General features: G+C 38.6%; 1 non-coding gene across 1 annotated transcript; it reads left to right on the forward strand.

Moving 5' to 3' along the window:
- The first annotated feature begins 537 nt into the window (after window positions 1-537).
- Window positions 538-646, forward strand: LOC141625209 (small nucleolar RNA R71). The gene has a single exon (XR_012535002.1). It is a non-coding gene; the product is annotated as a small nucleolar RNA R71 (small nucleolar RNA).
- The last annotated feature ends 20,110 nt before the right edge of the window (window positions 647-20,756 follow it).

Raw genomic sequence — 20,756 nt, forward strand, 5'->3', positions numbered from 1 at the left:
CCCGAGTCTCCTCTTGGCTTATCGGGACCTTCATAGGAGAGGCCGCTTCTGAGATTAATGGCATTAATCGTCTCAATTGGCCCCTCACATTTGCTTGAAGAATTGGCGACTTGCTTAGCCTCTATATTCTCCAACTGTTGCACAAAATTCTTTGTAGATTCGATCCCGGCTGCTTCTATTTTGGCCACTTGAACCAAAAGAGTTTGGACCATTTCTCTCAATTTCGCGGTCTCATCTGAATTATGGACAGGAATTTCAACTCGTTCCTTGGAAGCTTCAGAGGTCTCGAGCTTCTCGAGACGGGCAGTAATAGAAGTAATGAGTGTCACAACGGCACTCATTTCATCACTTTGCTTGCGTGATTTTCCACGTGAACTCCCAAACTCAGCTCTATGTACTGCCATCTCCTCAATAGTGTTCCAACCTTTATTCTGACCGGTATTGTTTTAGAACCTACCATTCGCAGCTGCGTCCAGGATGACCTTGTAATCATCATATAAAGCATTATAGAATAAGTTGCAAAGGTACCACTGCTGGAAACCGTGGTGAGGGACAGACCGAACCAAATTCTTGAAACGCCCCCATGCTTCACAAAATTCCTCATCAGGTCCTTGCCGGAAATTTGTGATTTTACTTCTCAAAGCATCAGTCTTTGCAAGTGGGAAGTATTTTTTGTAGAAGGCCAATGCGAGAGATGTCCAATCTGTGACTCCAGCTGCTACCCTATCAAGGTAGCGGTACCAATCTCGCGCAGAATCCTTCAAGGAGTATAAGAACATCACCCCTTTACTTCATCCTTTGTCACCCCAGCCGGTATAGGTATGGAACATCAGTAGTCTGTGAAAATTTCCATATGCTTCAAAGGATCCTCATCTGGTAGACCAGCAAACTGATTTCGCTCCACTAAATCAATATAGGAGGAACGAAATTCGAACTGACCAGTAGTAGGGGTAGGTAACACGTGCCCCTTTGAAAGGTCTTTGCTCTTTTGGTCAAGATTGTCATATATCGTAGTCATGTTCGCCAAACTGAGAGTACTCAAGTCTTCCTCTCAAAAACCTGTCTTCTAACTGTGCAAAAGCAAAACTAGAAGCAAAGGTAAGCAACGGCCTCAAGGGACCAAAGTTCCTTGAGACAAGAAAAATAAACTAAAAATAAAGCAAACAGAATTACATCGTCTCCCCGGCAACGTCGCCAAAATTTGATACCGTCGTTTTGTATCAAAATTAAATTTATAATTCCAAACTAAAACTATAGCTAGTGATAGTAAGGGTCGAACCACAGAGAGACAAGATTAATTTTGTTTGCTATTTCCAGTCTATAAAAGTAACAATTAAGTGGGGGTTTTGAAATTGGTTGACTAATTTGACTAATTGCTAAAATAAGAATTTCTCAACAAGATAAATGGAAGATCGGGAACTTCGGTTCACCATGGCTAAGGTCAGGTCAAAAGGGTAGTAGAGGTCCTATGATACGGTCTTAGGAAATATGAGCAAGCCTTTCGATCAATGCTCAAAATTAACCTTATGGTCTTCTAATTCCCTAGAATTTCTCAAAGCTTTCGCTCAAAGGAAATTCCAAATCTAATGACAACCTAACCTACTAATCTTTCAATCTAGCAAGATAGGTTTATCAAAAGGTAATAAAATCGATATGTAAGAAAATCATACTAATAAAATTGACCCTAACTCATGCCATGGCTCACCTCGTTCCCAATCAAGGCAATTAGCTACTCATGACTAAAACTATAACAATTGCAAAATTAAAGGCAAAGAACAAGATTGACATAATTGAAATTGAATTAAAGACAAAGGAATAAAAGTTGAATCTCTGAAAGTAAATTAATAACATCAAGTATTGAAATAACAAGAAATTAAAGAAGAAGGAATTTGCATAAAAGCTTACGAATTAGATGATGAACAAAGTATTCAAAATCGATTTTCGTCGTCCCTTGCGAAAACTAGATCTAAAGACAGTTCTTCAATAATGAAAAGCATAACCTAAAATTGTAGCTGCGTTCTACCGATAAACGATGCCAAAAGTTAATTACAAATTGGGCTTTTAAAAGTCTAACACGAAGAATTAATCTCGGCTCGCAGACATCGTCGATCGATGGTGTGCATGGTCGATCGATCGGTCATAGCGCAACGAGCGTCAAGATGTTCCACGGTCGATCGATCGGGTCAACATGGTCGATCGACCACCGAGCCGCTTGGCAAAGTAGCCTCCCCTGTCCTCCTCCAAACAGCCTCTAAGCTCAATGCACGCATCCCGAGGTGAGTGAGTACGAACTTCCTTCTTCCAAGCTTCCCTGAAGTTGCTTCCGGAGGACGATTTAGGCTTGATTTAGCCCACTTTCACTCATTCCTACAATAAATCATAGAAATTGCAAAGTAAACCGTTTCGGGAGAAATAGTAGCCTTAAGCTAACAATTATGCATGGAAATACGTGCCAAAACTGCAAATAAAGTGTATAAAATATGCACGTATCACGTAACTTGAGTCGGGTAGCGGTCCTTTGCCGGGTTTTTTCTTGTAGGTATGTCGTCATCATCATCCGTATCCTTGTCTTTGCAGTTAGGGTTTGCTTGGTTGTGATAGATGATTGTGTTGTGGTTATAGGCATTGCTTGATTGCTGGATATGTCGTATGTTGGCATGGATTGGTTACAGTTGCTTAAAGGTAGGTTCGCCTACTCAGTTTCTGTAGATGGTCTAGTGTGTCGGTTGTTGTGGTTGTATTGTGGTTGTTGTATATTGTCGTATTCGTATTGTGACGGTTGTTGATTGTGATTGTTTGTCTCTGGTTCTCGAGATGCGTTCTCGGCTGAGTGGAGTCACTTGCGGGAGTGGATTCACGCCCTAGTTTCGCCCTCCGTGGAACCCACCACGGGAGGGGATGTGCACATTAATGGGACAGGGTTATCGCTCGGTATGATGAGCGGGGCTTAGGTGGGAACGGTTGCGGTCCGCCACTGGCAGGGCTGGTCCAGTGGACAGTCGGTGACGGAGATTGATTGGAGTGGGTGTAATTGTGTGTGTGACTGATTGTGTTGTGTTGTATTGCTAGATGTCGTTGGTGTTGCCATGTCTTATCTCAGTACTGACCTTGTGTGGTTGTCTTGTTGTTTTGTGTGTCTGCCGTGATCCCTTATGGTGAGCAGTCTGTCTTAGCGGGTGTTGATATCGTCGATAGCTGGAGTCCGGGCAGGGATGAGTCTTCATGAGCTTTGATAGTAATAGCGAGTAGCCTTTGAGTTGTAACTTTTATAATGTTTGTTGGTTTTAAATCACTTGTAATATAACATAATAGTTCTTTTATCGACATTTGATTATTACTGTCCTCGGGAAACCGAGATGGTAATTCCCGTATATGCTAAGGAAGGCCTAGTTAAGGCTTCTCTGGATATGGGGGTGTTACACACATAAGCCAAAATTTGCCTTTTTGACCCATTAACTACATCCAAAATTAAGCCTGCCTAGTTAAGCTAGTTTAGTATGTCTTTTGTGGTATGATTTTCCGTCTGCAGTTTGGCCCGTATTTCTTTGTATGGAGTTGGTGTAAGTAGAGGAAGAAGGAAAAGAAAGAAAAAAAAGTTGAAAAAGAAGAGAAAAACAGAAAAACGTGAAAAAAAGAAAAAAGAAAACGAAAAAAAATGAAAAAAGAAAAAAAAAAGAAAGCTGATCACGTGAGAAAAAGAAAAAGAAAGTTTGAAAAAGTTTGATTTGTTTGATTCGATTCACTTAGACGGTGTTAAAAAAGGAAAGTTTGTGACCGTCTGACTCCTCCATTCTTATTCTATATTTTTGAGGAGATTGTGTTTGAGTTTAGTGAGCTGTGTGCCAAATGAATGGCACTTGTACTTAGTTTTTCAGTCAGTTGAGATTCAGATGGTCTTATATGGTCCTGTTAGGATCTAGCTTGACGCTTTTACCTCCACATTACCATAACTTGTTTTGCCTTTTCTCACCTGAACTTCACTATTCCCATATCATTTGTAAGCCCTCGGCTGTGACGGACATTATTGGTTGGAGTGTGTGCATTAGTACTTGAATTGTCTTTCATTTTTGTTGCTTGATTGCTATGTAGGTCGCAGTTAGGTGAGTGACTGTCTTTTCTTCTCTCTTTTACATATAACATTCACCCTGTGCTTCATGAGAGAAGAGTGACCACGAGAGAGTCCGATTTTGTTGGTCTGGGAAGGTCGATAGGTTGGTTATATTTCTAAACAGCTTATAACTCGTTTGCGTATTGACTGCTTACCTTTAACTGTTAGTTTTTGTTGCATTAAATTGGTTCAAGTAGACAAGTTAAGCTAGCTCTGAGTTTTCATTTCCGTTCCATTAGTTGCATTTTAGTTTACTCGAGGACGAGTAAAGGTTCGGTTTGGGGAGATTTGATACGTGCCTAATGTATAGTCTTTTTATCCTATTTCAGCACGTATTTCTATGCATTTTTATACTGTTTTTATAGTATTTTGCCCCGAATTGGCTACTTTGGTTCGTTTTCTCCATTTTGTAGAAATGAATGCGAAAGTAGTGGAATCGTACCCCTTTTCGTCCTTTTTGCATGCATTTAGAGGAGACGGGATTTTCCAGAGTGAGATACTGCGTTTGGAAGCGTGAAGGCACGGATTACGAGGCAGTCGGGCATGGACTTGAGATGAATCAAAGACAGAAGACTCGATCGAGCAGTTTTACCACTCGATCGAGTGGTTTTTACGTCCCCAGTTGGTCGATCGAGTAGTTTTCTACTCGATCCAAAGTTGCTGAAAAGGAAGTTACTCGATCGAGTAACTATTCTACTCGATCGAGTAGATTACGCTGAGTTCTGTTCGATCGAGTGGTTTTATTCCACTCGATCGAGTGGTTTCTTTGGGCGTGGGCTTTAATTAGCCCGTGAGTGTGTTTTATTTGTTGGACTTAGTTTATTTCTATTTAAGCTTTACGTTACTAGGTCATTAGGGATCTAATCTATTCATTATCTAATTCTTCTACAATCAAACTTTACTGCGTTACTTTTGCTCTTCACTGTAACTTTACTTTGGGGTTTATTTTGCTCGGATTCGATTGTTCTTTACGCCGGATTCGCACGATTGTAATTCCTTTCTCTTCTCTTAATAATAATCAATCGTTTGTTTGCTTTAATTCCTTGTTTACTTCATTTATTCCTTTGCCCTAATTTACTTTTATGCACTTTATTATTTATTTCATCATGTTTATTGTTAATTCGTCATTTGTTATTAGTTTTGATATTAATAGCGATATGAGTAGCTAAATTTAATGCATGTTGGGATTAGGGGATCTGCGGTAGGAATGTGACGATGTAGTAAATGAAATAGATGAATTAATTGTGAGATTCTGTCACCATGGCAATTTAATTGTATTTATCCACTTAGTTGAGTGCACGCTTCTGAGTCACCTCTTTAATCTGGCTAAAATTAATCCTAGATCGAAAGATTGGACTAAATAGGCCTGCTATGAACAGTAGACTACCCTGACGAGAATGAAAGTTAAGTTAGTGGTATTTTAGGATAGAAAGTGGACCGAAATGACCTTTCCACATCCGTCTTGCATTAATTCGTCTGAGTTATTTACATCTGAGTCATTGGACTACCGTAGTGAACCGAATTCCCGACATGTCCCTTCTCTATCTGAAAGTTTAATCCTATTTTCTTGCCTTTACTGCTCTTGTCTCTACTTCTCATCCTTTAAACTTCGTAGTTTAGAAAACAATTCAAACAACCCCCCCCCCCCCCATTTGTGACCAAATCGATGGAATTTTACAGATATCTTGCCTCCCTGAGGAGATCGACCTGACTTCCCTAGCTATATAGTTAGTTTAGTTAGTTTATTTTTGATAGGTACACGATAGACGTATCATCAGGCCCGACCAAGGTGGTCCTGATAAATATATAGCCAATCCGCCCCGATGGGAGAATTTTCAGGAATCCATACGTCAGGATCACCAAAGATGGCGACCTTATCAACAGCTAGAGCAGGGGTGCATCTCCAAGAATGATGGGTTGATTTCCAGAAGATTCAGGCTTATTTTCAGAAATATTTTCAGGGTTTGGGATGAAAGGTGTGCAAGGAGCAACAACAACCCTGGTTGATTTTCTTTTTGCAGCCATAGTTAGATTTTCTAGTAATTTCTGGAAAAATAGACGAAGGTTGAAGATAAAGATCGAAGAAAGATTGGGAGAATTTTAGAGGAATTGATCAAGTTTTGGTGAAAAATAAAGCATGAAGTGAAGAAGTTATTTATAGACGGTAAAGAATGGGACTTACTGCAACTAGCCGTTTTCTTAATTATGAATCGCGCTGAATCGTCCTGAAGAAGTCGTCTAAAGATGAAAAGAGAAGGTTATCTCCTTATTACTGGCCTGACCCAGCGATAATAAGAAGATAAGGGGCAATTGTTGGGCCTGAATTTCGCACTACTGCCGGGATAGAATTCTATCCTGGCCTGACGATTAGGGCAGGTCCGTCAGGGTAGTCCAAGTTTGGCACCAGTCGATGAGCCTAGACTCCCGCATTATCTTCAGGATCAAGTTCAACCCTAGCCTGGCAATCAGGGCAGGATCGCCAGGGTAGCTCGAGCCTGGCACCGGGCAGGAGAGGACAACTGTCAAATGTAAGGTCAATATTTGACCAAGTCATGGATAATTATATAAGATTTCTACCACATAAATATGGTAATTAAGAGGAAGATTTGGTCATAAAGAAGGAGCATTAATAGGCATTAATGCACAATTATGGAGCAATCAAGACCGCATTCAAGAGGGCAATGACGCAATTAAGAGAGAATCTTTGCCTTTAATGTAGAATAATTACCAAGGAGTTTCTAACATCCAAGAATCACTATATATAGAAGACAAAGGGAAAGCTCATGGATCATGCAATATTCGGAGAACATACACTACACATCCTACACAAGAATACATACTACAAGCTAAACAATACTTAGAGATTATATTGCGAGCATTATCATTATCACTCTTTTATTCTCCCAATTACATACTGAAATCCTCTCCTGGCTTGGTGCCCGTGGTTTTTTTCCCATTAAAGGGTTTTCCACATATAAATCATTGTGTCATGTTTTCTTATATTGTTTATTACATTTACATTCGTTTCTACTTATATTACAATTAACCCTGCCTAGGTACGATCACGGTAACATCAAAATAGGATGATACTAGTTAACCTCCATACTGTAACACCCCCATTTATTCGGGAGCCTTTAGCTAGACATTCCCAAATAAATAGGACTATTACCATCTCGGTTTCCCGAGGTAGTAGATAACAAAGTCCAACTCACCAAAGTACTTTAAATAAAAACTTTAATGATTACATAAGTTTTACAATTTTAATCAACTGAAACTTAATATAAAAATAAATACAACTCGCAGCGGAAAATAAATAAGTGATATAACTATATATGGGATCTAGACTTCATCTACGGTTCCAAGTTTGGCTCTCATCCCAATGCTCCCAAGTCAGCTAATCTTTGGTACCTGTCAAATCTGCTCCCCATAAAACGGTTCACCGCAGGTGTTCACGAATACACAGTCAACCGCGAGGTTGAGTAAGAATAAATACTAACAACAAAAACATACGATAACAATCCAATTTCTCTTTTTCATTGCACAACTCCTTGATAACGTGCCCATTCTTTTCTTAGCACACCACCCTTAACAACGTGCTCACTTTACATCATTCCAACCAAAGTTGAAGTATCCACCATCCCAACCGAAGTTGAGGTATCCATCATCCCAACCGAAGTTGAGTTATTCACCATCCCAGTACTGTGGCATCCAACATTTACGACATGAGATAACCAACAACCACAATATAAACCAATGACATATACTTCACAACTGATAATTCATCCAACAACATTATCGAGTAAAAGTTGAGTAGGATTTATTCCTACATGGCAAGTAAGCACTCCAATTACGCAATCCAATAATTAAAGCTCACAAATCCGACTATAAACTCTTCACAATTTCCGTCACCTATATAATAATAACAATTACAACAATTATAATTACTAACTTTACTTATTTATTCATTTATTTATCCCTTTTATTTAATTATTCAAATTAATTATTTATTATAATTATTAATGGTTTATGATAACTAAAAACCCGATTCAATTACGAACCTGACTCACCCGAACTAATTAAATAATTAAAACCCGTCACAAAACAAACACACACCACCCTAACACCGAACCGTGTTCAACCACTCCCCATAAACACCCTTCAACCCGACACCACACACCACCACAGCCACCACCTAGCCTCGACAACCCCAGCCTGCAGTCCCACGCATCCCCCTCACCCATAACCACCAGCTAAACCACCACCACCAACCCATAAAACCACGCCCTAACTCACTCGACACCAACAACACTCCTCTGACACACCCACAAAACCCGTCCCAAAACACCACCTACCGCCACCTATGTTACCGCCTACAGCCACCACCCAACTCACCAATCCACCCTCGACAAAAACCACCCAATACCACCCCAACCCAGACCTCTTACAACCACCAAAACTCCCTCCAAAAATCGGTTGCCCAAACACGTACTCCTCCCCTGTTTTCGCCATCACCGCCACAAACCACCACCTGCCACCATTCCGCCACCACCAATATGACCGACCACCTTCCCTCATCACAACCCCTCTATACCCAGGTCAAGTCGAGGTCAATTAGGGGTTCAATTACTCATTCTAATCACCCACAACCAAACCCGTATAACCCAATGACCAGCCACCTTTAGCCGCCCTAAACACCACCCTACCACGGTCAATGACGGTCAACAATGGTCAGGTTAGAAACTTGGCAGTCCAATGTCGCTATAGGTCCAATTCCAGAGTCCTACGGTGGTTTATATAAGTCATACTATCGATCTAAGGATGCTTGCATGAAAAGAATATAAACCGATTTAAGATGAATAATTACCTCGAGTTGATTAATTGATTTATGTTAATTCCTTCTTCTTCCGTCTCCTAAAGCTCCTTCTTTTAATTTGTGAATTATTTTTCAGATTTAAGGTGGTATTTATAGTGTAAGATTTAGAGAATACGAGGTCAATTAGGAAACTATGTAACTTACCTTATTCTAATTAGTATAGGAATTGTCATTACAATTATATTATTATTATTATTATTATTATTATCACATATTATTAATCTTAACATAACTATGATTTCCTCATATAATACTTACTAATTTATTATTGCCATAATTTTTTTTTTATTATTATAATTATAATTACCTTTATATATTATTATTTTCCTTATTATATTATTATAAATTTCCCGATATAAATCCCGATTATACTCGTACCAATTTAATAAGTTTCGGCCCATATAATAATAACACACGGCCCAAAGCACAAATATTAGCCAAACCCAGTTCCCGACTTGAACTATTAATTTATTAGTTAATTAACGTCTTACTTGTATTTATTATTAGAAATGCCATTAAATCACCCATTAAATTACATAAATTATCCTTATAAATTATTATTAAAATACGGAGTATTACAGTCTTCCCCCCTTAAAATGAACTTCGTCCCGAACTTCGTCCCGAAGTTCGCCCACAACTACCACCACATCACTTATAAACATCCTTACAACTAAGCATCATCCAACACCATCATCCATTTACGATTATCACCCATACCAATCTCATCACAAGGTATCACAACAACAGTTCAAAACATTCGTAGTATTACATTCCTTCCCCCTAAAATTTAACTTCGTCCTCGAAGTTCGGAATATTAACCAAATGGAACAACCAAATCATTATTATAATATAAAACATGAAACACACATTGTAATATAAAACAACTTTTATTTCCAGCACTAATTAATGGTTAACTGAATACAAAAATATTTGATTTACTTCCGAGTAGCAAAACCACAACTTAAACTAACTTTATTTAAACTCTTGGCGAATACATTGTCAAAATAAGTAATAAACTATCACAAAAGCTAAGCATAAATGTTTAGTTACTTTTCTTAATTCATATGACCCTCCTAAGTCTATTCCCAAGACGAGCCCATTTGTGCTTCCTAGGTTTAGGATCAGATGTATACTTTTGTTCAACATAAATCACATCATCTTCCATCTTATAGTCTGAGGCTCTCTGCTGTCGAGGTTAAAGTCTATCATTATCATCATCATAAGGTCCAGTCCACATAATATCTACCACTTCCTCCTCCTCCTCATCGTCGTCGCTAATCTCTATTACCTCACAAGCTTCATTCTTCTTTTCTCCAAGAAATATACATGACTCTCCCTCCTCATCACTACTCCCAATGGTATGATCAAATTGTTCAGGTCCAAGGTTGATGCTATGGTTATCAGTCCAACGTACATATACTAGGTATCTCAATCTGCCTAAAACGACATCATAGGTGAGATGTGGAGGATAGATAGATCCATAATAATGACTATGATTCACATGCATCTTGTAGTTATCATACTCAGTCATGTAATCTACTCTTACTTTCCCTAAAGGTCCAGAGAAAGGTAAAGTGGTAACCAAAGTGTAGGCTCTAGGATGAGTGTCAATTAGGTACTTTGAAACCACTAGAGCTCCATAAACATCCATTTGAGATTCCAAGGCTTTGCAATGGTCATTCAAATCTGAGTTTGGGTACATGAATAGGTCCTCTGGGCGCGAAGAAGGATTCATCCTAAGGAATATAAGGGAATCAAGTTAGGTTACGGAATTCATATGCTAGTGTTGTGCTATATGGAATGCATATGAGTATTAGATGTATGCTTGGTATGCATGGACATGCTATAAATATGCCAACTATTGGTTTGGTATGGCGGTCACTTAATCTAATGAGGTATTACCCACCCTTCCTTCACCATTGATTTATTATTCGTTCATTTTAATTTCTATCAACAACATTTAACTTAAACATAGAGGCAATATTGGCTTAGGGCAACACGTTCCGCATATCACTAGACATATTATTCTACTCCACATAATTGACAACAACAAAATAGAGAAAGTTAATGAACCATGAGAAAAAGAATCAAGTCAAAAATTCAAAGGGTCAATTTATAATTCATTTTACAAGCTACTTGGTCGAAACAGAAATTTTACAGCAACTTGTCAGAAACTTAGATCAATTTGTAAAAATCACCATAAATTGTCAAAATATTTTCTTAAAATGTGGCTTACCAATTTAGAAACATACATGAGTCTATTAAACAGTGGAGTTAGAATTATAACAAATAATTACGTAGTTTTTAAATGATAATTTTTACAAAAACATGGCGCGAAAACATTACTGTACAGGAAAATTTCGACTACTGTCCACTAAAATATTTATTTCTCCTAAACCGTATATTATTTGAACACGAGACCAGTGGTATATGAAAGATAACTCACAAGGGTATCACACATAAAAATCTCGTATGAGAATTTTAAACCGACAGTAAATGGCAGCCAAAACAATCAAGCGATAAAATTTCGAGAAACCAACCAAAATCACAACAATTAATACTTCACATGTTTAATCATATTAACCCCTTCCACATCCATGCCAACATATTTTTCCCATATCATCATGCTTATAACAATGCTTAAACAAATCATGTCACACCCCTCCTCCGTAAAATAAGGTTACGCCCCCGAAACCGCAACCATTAATGACAACAATATGCAACCAAGACAAACAAAATTCCTAAGAGAAATATACTATATTCATTTTAAATTACCCCACACTCTCAAGTATTCTCTCAAGGTTACCGGTTCAAAACTGGAAGGGCCGGAAGTTTGGTGTGAGGGGCCCTACTCATCCCAAGCCTTAAGTGGGCTCCTCACAGTTTCTACCCGGGTTCATTTTATTAGACACAACCTATATTCATTTATTGTTCATTAGTTAGGCCTGAGGATCGTTTTGCTCTGATACCACTTTGTAACACCCCCATTTATTCGGGAGCTTTTAGCTAGACATTCCCAAATAAATAAGACTGTTACCATCTCGGTTTCCCGAGGTAGTAGATAACAAAGTCCAACTCACCAAAGTACTTTAAATAAAAACTTTAATGATTACATAAGTTTTACAATTTTAATCAACTGAAACTTAATATAAAAATAAATACAACTCGCAGAGGAAAATAAATAAGTGATATAACTATATATGTGATCTAGACTTCATCTACGGTTCCAAGTTTGGCTCTCATCCCAATGCTCCCAAGTCAGCTAATCTTTGGTACCTGTCAAATCTGCTCCCCATAAAACGGTTCACCGTAGGTGTTCACGAATACACAGTCAACCGCGAGGTTTAGTAGGAATAAATACTAACAACAAAAACATACGATAACAATCCAATTTCTCTTTTTCATTGCACAACTCCCTGACAACGTGCCCATTCTTTTCTTAGCACACCACCCTTAACAACGTGCTCACTTTACATCATTCCAACCGAAGTTGAAGTATCCACCATCCCAACCGAAGTTGAGGTATCCATCATCCCAACCGAAGTTGAGGTATTCACCATCCCAGTACTGAGGTATCCAACATTTACGACATGAGATAACCAACAACCACAATATAAACTAATGACATATACTTCACAACTGATAATTCATCCAACAACATTATCGAGTAAAAGTTGAGTAGGATTTATCCCTACCTGGCAAGCAAGCACTCCAATTACGCAATCCAATAATTAAAGCTCACAAATCCGACTATAAACTCTTCACAATTTCCGTCACCTATATAATCACTACTACAGATACAGGCTATAACAACGGTCAAAAACCGTTGTTATATAAAAAAGCGGACGTTGTTAAAGCGTCCGTTGTAAAAGGTTATAACAACGGTTTGTTTTCTTAAGGAAACCGTTGTTAAAAATATTAACAACGGTTTTAAGTATAAAAACCCGTTGTGGAAAGTGTGACTCAATTTTGGGGGGAAAGTTATAACAACGGGTTTTAATATACAAAACCGTTGTTATAACTAAAGACAACGGGTTGTTTGTAAATAACCGTTGTTGTTTGTTCTTAAAAAATAAAAAAAAATTAAATTAAATATTACTAGATGCATGCATAATTACGGCCCGTTAGAATTCTGATGCATGCATTATTACTGACATCACTGTACATATGAACGGATAATATGGAATGAGAAGGGTTAGTAATAAGATTTGAAGCAGCATTATTGAGAGATATGATGATGATTATGGCACAACTTCCTAACATATATATTAATTAAAAAGCAACTCAACCCACACATTGCTTAGTATAAATACATTGCATTATCTCAACTAACATTTCCATTATCTCAATATATTCATCTCCAAACCCTAACTGCTAAAACAAACTCTACTTAATCTTTCAAAACAAACTCCAAAAACTCCAACAAAATGAATGATTTCATCCTTAAGACTCTTACCATGATCGAGAACAACAACAACTTCATCCGCCGGTTCCTCCATATTGAGGAAAGTTTCAGGAGCTACCTTGCGGATGCTCGATCCGCACTGAAGCACGCCAAAGAAGATGGCTTGACGGAGCGGCAGCGATTGCGGCTATATATATGACGATATAGCAATCTGCTGAACGGAACCTCCAAATAGCCAAGGAGGAGAGGACGGATACGATAGAGCAGAATAAGATCCTCTATGAAAATATAAGAATTGCATTTTTATATATGTAATTTTTTTTTAATTTATGTATTTATAAATATATATATATATATATATATATTAATTATGTTTATCTTACTTCTTCATCTTGCTTCTTCATTGTTTTACTAACTAATTATGCGAACAATACTTAAACAAATAACATAATGGTCGATAAAAACACATACATGCAAAAGAAATAAATAGAAAAAGAAAATAATGACGATGAAACTAACAGTGACGGCGAGATTTACCTGATAAATACAGAACGTAATAGACGATGAAATCAACAGTGACGGCGAGAAGATAAAGCGACGATGAGAAAGAGAGAAAGAGAGAAAGAGAGAAAGAGAGTGTGTGTTTTGTGTTTGTTTGTCTGCTGTGTTTGTGTTTGTGTATTAAGGGTTGTGTTTTGTGGTCAGAGACTTCATTTGTGTGGTTTATAGTATGGAAGGTATTGACAACGGTTATTAAACAACAACCGTTGTGAAATATGTTTTAACAACGGTTGTAAAAAACACCCGTTGTTAAATAAGTTTTAACAGGGGTTTCAAAAATAACCGTTGTGATTACTTTTCACTAACTTTGCGCCAATTTTGCGCCAAATTAGTAACAACGGTTGTGCATGTGTGACCCGTTGTTAAAACTAATAACAACGGTTTTTATAACCATACCCGTTGTAATTGATTTTAGTAAAATTCGCGCCATACATTCTACAACGTCTATTGTGATTTTCGTGAATAATCGTTGTTAAAGGGGCGTTGTAGTTGCCTGGATTTGTAGTAGTGAATAATAACAATTACAACAATTATAATTACTAACTTTACTTATTTATTCATTTATTTATCCCTTTTATTTAATTATTCAAATTAATTAATTATTATAATTATTAAAGGTTTATGATAACTAAAAACCCGATTCAATTACAAACCCGACTCACCCGAACTAATTAAATAATTAAAACCCGTCACAAAACAATCACAGACCACCCTAACACCGTGTAAACCGTGTTCAACCACTCCCCATAAACACCCTTCAACCCGACACCACACACCACCATAGCCACCACCTAGCCTAGACAACCCCAGCCTGCAGTCCCACGCATCCCCCTCACCCATAACCACCAGCTAAACCACCGCCACCAACCCATAAAACCACACCCTAACTCACTCGACACCAACAACACTCCTCTGACACACCCACAAAACCCGTCCCAAAACACCACCTACCGCCACCTATGGTGCCGCCTACAACCACTACCCAACTCATCAATTCACCCTCGACAAAAACCACCCAATACCACCCCTACCCAGACCTCTTACAACCACCAAAACTCCCTCCAAAAACCGGCTGCCCAAACAAGTACTCCTCCCCTGTTTTCGCCACCATCGCCACAAACCGCCACCTGCCACCACCAATATGACCGAACACTTTCCCTCATCATAACCCCTCTATACCCAGGTCAAGTCGAGGTAAATTAGGGGATCAATTACTCATTCTAATCACCCACAATCAAACCCGTATAACCCCCTGACCAACCACCTTTAGCTGCCCTAAACACCACCCTACCACGATCAATGACGGTCAACAATGGTCAGGTTAGAAACTTGGCAGTCCAATGTCGCTATAGGTCCAATTCCCGAGTCCTACGGTGGTATATATAAGTCATACTATCGATCTAAGGATGCTTGCATGAAAAGAATATAAACCGATTTAAGATGAATAATTACCTCGAGTTGATTAATTGATTTATGTTAATTCCTTCTTCTTCCGTCTCCTAAAGCTCCTTCTTTTAATTTGTGAATTATTTCTCAGATTTAAGGTGGTATTTATAGTGTAAGATTTAGAGAATACGAGGTCAATTAGGAAACTATGTACCTTACCTTATTCTAATTAGTATAGGAATTGTCATTACAATTATATTATTATTATTATCACATGTTATTAATCTTAACATAACTATGATTTCCTCATATAATACTTACTAATTTATTATTGCCATAATTTTATTATTATTATTATAATTATAATTACCTTTATATATTATTATTTTCGTTATTATATTCTTATAAATTTCCCGATATAAATCCCGATTATACTCATACCAATTTAATAAGTTTCGGCCCATATAATAATAATACACGGCCCAAAGCACAAATATTAGCCAAACCCAATTCCCGACTTGAACTATTAATTTATTATTTAATTAACGTCTTACTTGTATTTATTATTAGAAATGCCATTAAATCACTCATTAAATTACATAAATTATCCTTATAAATTATTATTAAAATACGGAGTATTACACATACTATTCTACCCTGGTCGTATTTCCAGCCTTGGGCAAAATATGGACAAAACAGGTGGCTTAGCCAATATCTCCTTTATCCTGTCAAATGCCTTTTGACAGTCTTCGTCCCATATGGTATGGTCTATTTTCTTAAGCTTTTTGAAGATAGGTTCACGGATCATAGTGAGCTTCGATATGAATCGACTTATGTATTGTACTTTTTCCAAGAATCCTCTAACCTACTTTTCTGTCTGGGGTTGCGGCATTTTGATTAAGGCCTTGATCTTGGATGGATCAATTTCTATTCCCCTCTGGCTGACAACGTATCCCAGAAGCTTGCCTGACGTTACTCCAAACGCACATTTATGAGGATTGAGCCTCATGTTATATTTGCGCAATATAAGGAAGAATTTGCAAAGGTTATTGATGTGCCCTTCCCTATCCTTAGATTTGACAATCATATCATCCACGTACACCTCTACTTTTTTATGCATCATGTCATGTAGCAAAGTGATCGCAGTGCATTGGTATGTAGCCCCTGCATTGATTAGCCCAAATGGCATAACAGTATAGTAATATGTGCCCCCACTGAGTGACGAAGGCTGTTTTGTGCATATCTTCCACGACCATTTCGATTTGGTTATACCCTGCATACCCGTCCATGAAGGATAATAATGCGTGATCTGCTGTATTGTCTACCAATATGTCGATGTGGGGTAGAGGGAAGTCGTCCTTAGGACTCGCCTTGTTCAAGTCTCTGAAATCAACACAAACCCGGATTCGCCCATCCGTTTTGGGTACGGGGACTATGTTAGCCACCCAGTCAGAATACTCGGAAACTTTGATGAATCCAGCTTTGAATTGCTTATCGACTTCTTCTTTAATTTTAAGAGCCCACTCTGTCCTCATCCGACGAAGCTTCTGTTTTACAGGCTTGAAACCTGGCTTGATTGGAATGCGATGTTCTGCAATATCCCTGCGATCCCTGGCATGTCCTTGTAAGACCAAGCGAAGACGTCTTTGAACTCGTGTAGGAGGTCGATGAAATTGGCCTTTTCGGTTGGGTCTAGTGTCGTCCCTATCCTAAGTTCTTGGGGTTTTAATTCTGTTCCTACTTTGATAGGTTCGGTGTCTTCTATAAGTGGTGCCTCTTCCCCCTCGTCTAGTATTTCTTTAATTATGTAGGGATGGAATTCGATTGAGTTTGGGTCAGGATTATCCTCATTATCATCGTAAATAGAATTGCATTCAGAATAACACAAGGAGTAAGCAGAATCAGATTTATTCATATTAAAATTTGAGAACGGCTGAAACAAAGAAGTCATCTGTGCGGTAGTCAATGGCGGTAAAGGGACAGTTACTAGGACATGTCCCAAGCTACTGTTACTAGGTGACGCTATGCTAGGAGATATAAAGGGGTGGGGAGTGACGACAGGAGGAGACTCTCTAGCGACTTCTCTAGACTTAGGTTCCGACTCCGACTCTGATTCCGACTCTGACTCGAATTCATCGTCATCGGGTTCTCCTTTGAACATCTCTCTTTTTCCAGTAGTGACCTTGAAGAGCTTTCCTTGATTGTTGGTCCATTTGATCGACTTTCTCCATCCTTTCTGCTGATTTGAGTTGGTGTCGGTGATCAGTGTTGTAGGGTTGAAATGGTCGTCTTGAAGTATCATGGTAATGATCTCATCCTGTGCTGCCCTGACGAATCGATCTTCTCTAAATAGGAGGCTAACAACCTATTCGTCGAGATAAGGTGTCTGATGAGTTTTGACGGTAGGAACCGTTGCTGGAGGAATGAAGTAGCAATCGTGGAAGACCTCGATTCCAGCTAGTTGAATGCCTTTGTACTTCCAAGGTTCGGGAAATGCGTAAAAATTTTCACTGTCCCCTTCTCTGACGAAGTAGCCATTTAGTGTGGGGAGATAGGGTTGCTTTTGGATTCCCTGACTTTTGCGACTTCGAACTTGAGTAAGCATTTCAAGAGTTTCGGCTTTCGTGTGTTTCTACCCCAAGCTTAGTGGTATCCTTTGGGAGTCTCCTTCCTTAAAAGGTGCAAAGGTATTCTTTCTGATAGGGTTTAATGGCATTCCTGGGAAGTATCCCTGGGATTTGTGTATGTGGTTGACCACTAAGTTGGAGTATGGATTAAAGTATAAGGGAGCCAGCTCGCTCTCTATATGGTTTATGATTTGAAATCCTCCAAGCTCATACACTGGGTCTGCAATTGCTTGGTTGCTTGACATTTTCTCTATCACGGCATTGATAGGTGATGAAGTGATCGTTACTACCTTGCCATCTAGAGGGATCTTGATCTTCTAGTGTAAGGTGGATGTTACTGCTTTTGACGCGTGAATCCAGGGCCTACCCAAAAGTATATTGAAGGATGCCACTATGTCCACTATCTGAAAATTAACCTTTCGCTCAATTGGCCCCGTGGCCACAGTAAGATTAGCTAGCCCCACTACTTTACATCGCGTTCCATCGTATGCGCGAAAGCCTTGGTTAGTTGGAGTCCAGTCTGATTCTTTCATGCCTAATTTGTATGTTGTTTTTAGTGGTATGACATTGACTGCGGAACCATCATCCACCAAAGTCATTGGTACATTCTTCTTCAAGCATGTGACTGTGATGTATAGAGCAAGGTTATGAGTAGCGCCAAAGGGAGGCAAATCTTCATTTGAGAAAGTAACTGGGTTACTTAGTTTGACTGGGTCTTGGAAGACTAGGTTGACGACGTCGTCAGGTGTAGAGTTAGATGCCACGTTAAATTTAGCCAATGCTTGCAGTAAGGCCTGACGATGAGGAAATAAACTTGCAACTAATTGCCAGACTGAAAGAAAAGCCTTTGTCTTTTGAAGTTGCCTCAATAAATGGTCAGGAGAGGTATCTTCGTCATCATTTGGTGTGATGACAGTAACAACCCGGATTATAAAACAAAGGAAAAACATACTATAAAGTAAATATCAGAGTACGATACTGATAAAAGGGTCAAGGTGGCGGAAACACCAAGCCCAAATCCGGTTCGCTACTAAATCCAAAACAAACTAATACATTATTCGAAGGTTCTTAAAACATAAGGCAGACTCCTAATTTATTATTAAGCTCGCTTCGCACATTTCCCAAACAAGCAGCAACCAGTCAGCAACAATCTAAACAACCTGAGAATGGGGGGTCGACAATCACTCGAGAGTAACTAGATGCTCTCCCAGTCATGTTTACAATAATTGAATATAACTAACAATCATTAGCAATCGAAATGCAAAACCAGTAAACATGTGAGATCATCTATACTCATGGAAACCAACACAACTTACCATAACTTATCAATCTTAGACAGATGCAAACATGCAAACCTAGACCATATGCAACCACTAGACCATGAACACTTACAAGACTAGTAGCGACAAACGACCCACAAAAACTTAAGGCATAAAGCTAGCATTAAAGCATAGCAAACACGGTAACAAACAATCCACAACAACAGAAGGCACAAAGCTAGCAATCAAGCGTAGCGAATAGAGCGAACGCCCGTTAGAGCATATAACCACTGCCTCTAACTTGCCAGAGCGTATAACCACTGCGTCTAGATGATGGAGCATATAACCACTGCCTCCATCGGTGTGGAGCGTATAACCAGTGCCTCCACGGTACTATGTATAGCGTATAACCACTGCCTATATGTCTAAGACCTGGCCTGACTCTCGGTAAACCGAACGACACTCGGGACCCAGAGCGTATAACCACTGCCTCTGGCCACCCCCGAACATAGACCAAACAAATCCCGCATCAACGGGTAACGTTGGTTCATTCCGATAGTATATAACTGATACTACCGTCATCTATTCAAACCAGCCAACCAACAAATGCACAGTATAACTGACTGTACTAACATGCGTGAACAACATCACGACTCAACCCATAGGATAGTATAACTGACCATCCTACTTATCATATGAACAAGAGTAACCAAAGATATATATGCAAACACAAGGACATAACACGTTGAACACAATATAACATATGACACAAGTATAAGCAACCAATGTTATAGTAACTTCAGCTATAACTTTAACATTAACAATTCAATGTTATAGTAACCCTAACCATAACATGAACTCTGGATGCAAGGTTATAGTAACCTTGACTATAACTTCAACATATATAACTTGAAGTTATACTTACCTCAACTATAACTTTGACACGAAACTCAAAGTTATACTAGTTCCAACCATAACCTTGAGCCATAATCTCAGGGTATGTTAGTTCCAGCTATAACCTTAACTCGTACTTCAATGTTATAGTAGATTTAGCTATAACCTTGAATCGTATTTCCAAGGTTATGCCTCAAACAGCCATAACTTGAGTAACAACCCAAAGTTGTACTAACTTCAGCTATAACACTTAAATCATCATCAAGGTTATACTAGCTTTAGTTATAACTTTGGAGAGCACTCTTGGCCGCCTATCATGCCGCCATTAGGGTTTATTCGTAAACCCTAATTGCACTCATGACACCCATAATAAACATGTAAACAATATACGACATGTAATTAACGCATAAAAACATATACAAACATGCGAAACATATTTAATCATGATAACAAATAATCAAACATGTACCAATCATGTAAAACAATCATTAAATTATATTAATTACATCAATTGACATAAACACGATTAAAAGAACCTAGTTACCTTATTAAGCAAATAATGAAAACTTCCATAAAGAATACGACCAACAAAGTCTTGTCTCCAACACGTGTTAACGTCCCCATAAACCAATATTAACAATAC

The sequence above is a fragment of the Silene latifolia genome, chromosome X (genome assembly GCF_048544455.1).
Source record: "Silene latifolia isolate original U9 population chromosome X, ASM4854445v1, whole genome shotgun sequence".
Taxonomy (NCBI): domain Eukaryota; kingdom Viridiplantae; phylum Streptophyta; class Magnoliopsida; order Caryophyllales; family Caryophyllaceae; genus Silene; species Silene latifolia.